The 1,286-nt window shown below is 48.1% G+C and overlaps 1 protein-coding gene across 2 annotated transcripts in view; it reads right to left on the bottom strand.

Annotated features, from left to right (window-relative positions):
- Positions 1 to 1,286, bottom strand: part of PLK5 (polo like kinase 5 (inactive)) — a 16,225-nt gene that overhangs the window by 1,548 nt on the left and 13,391 nt on the right. The window lies entirely within an intron of this gene.

The following is a 1,286-nucleotide window of genomic DNA, read 5'->3' as shown; positions in this document are numbered from 1 at the left end:
TCGGGCTGGACTCGAACCACTGTTGCTCAGAGCTCAAACTCTTGAGCGAGCTCTTAACCAACTGAGCCACTCGGCCGGCCCCGGCATCCTGAATTTTTGCTAAATCTGGTAACTCTGAGGAGTGGAGTGGAGAGAGAGAGCAATCCACTAATTTTCAGGGAGAATTATAAGCCTGAGAGCTCCACCTGTGGTTCCTAAATTCTGCCCTGGCAGGAAAAGGTGGACAAAGCTAACAAGACATTAAGGGGAGGGGCTGGTGAATAAGAATCAGAATTAATTCCATAAATATTTATTGGTATGGATTGGGCGCCTGGGTCATTGCCACAGCCAGTAGTGTGTTTGCTCTGGCAGGAGCCAGGATGAAGCCAAAATCCCCAAGCACATTTACTCCTTTGTACCCCCTGCACCATTCCCAGATCAACCGCACCTACAGCCGGGATGGAATAGCAGAATAGCCTGTGCTCTGTCGTCACCATGTGGCCAGGACTGCACATGACACCCTGCCCTCAACAGCCCTGGAGCCAGGAACAGCTGGGCTTCTGCCTTGATTAGTGTCAAGTGGGGACTAACTCTATCTAACAAGTCTCAGCTGTTCACCTCTGTCTTCCCACCACACACACACCCAATGCTCTGGAACAAATGCGTTTCTCTACAAGATAAGGACGCTTAGTAAAACACAGCGTCATGATCAGACTTAAAACTAACACTCATTTCTTTTTGTTCCAGTTTTATAGAGATTTAGTCAACACACAGCCCTGCATAAGTTTAAGGTGTGCAGCATAATGATTTGACTTACAACATTAACTGCCTAATAGCAATGATCCGGCTGGCATTTGCATGGCCTCGGTTGTATCGTATTATTATTTACGGCTGGCTTGTTTCAATCTTCATCTAAAACATGTGCTCCCTTGGTATTTGGTTCCCGTGTCCTCGTCTGTGGTTCCCAATCTTGGCTGCTCCTCAGCATGGATGAGGGGCTTAAAGAAACACCTGAAGCCAGAGCCCCTGATTCTGCTATAATTGGTCTGGGGTGCCACATGAGCAGAAGGGTTTATTTTTAATTGTGGCAAAATACACATAACGTAAAATTTAAATTTACCATTTTAATCATTTAAAAATGTGATTCAGGGCCGGCCGACTGGCGCGTTGGTTAAGAGCTGGTTTGGGACGCCAGAGTGCCCCAGTTCAGATCCCACATATGAGGGCCAGTGACACTGCCCTCCACAGCTAAGGTGCTGAACAACAGCTCAACCTGGAGCTGGGCTGCCGCGAGTCGCCGGCGATGG

This window comes from Hipposideros armiger, unplaced genomic scaffold (assembly GCF_001890085.2).
Source record: "Hipposideros armiger isolate ML-2016 unplaced genomic scaffold, ASM189008v1 scaffold_275, whole genome shotgun sequence".
NCBI classification, from domain to species: domain Eukaryota; kingdom Metazoa; phylum Chordata; class Mammalia; order Chiroptera; family Hipposideridae; genus Hipposideros; species Hipposideros armiger.
The sequence above is the reverse complement of the archived record's forward strand: the minus strand, read 5'-3'. Positions and strand labels throughout refer to the sequence as shown.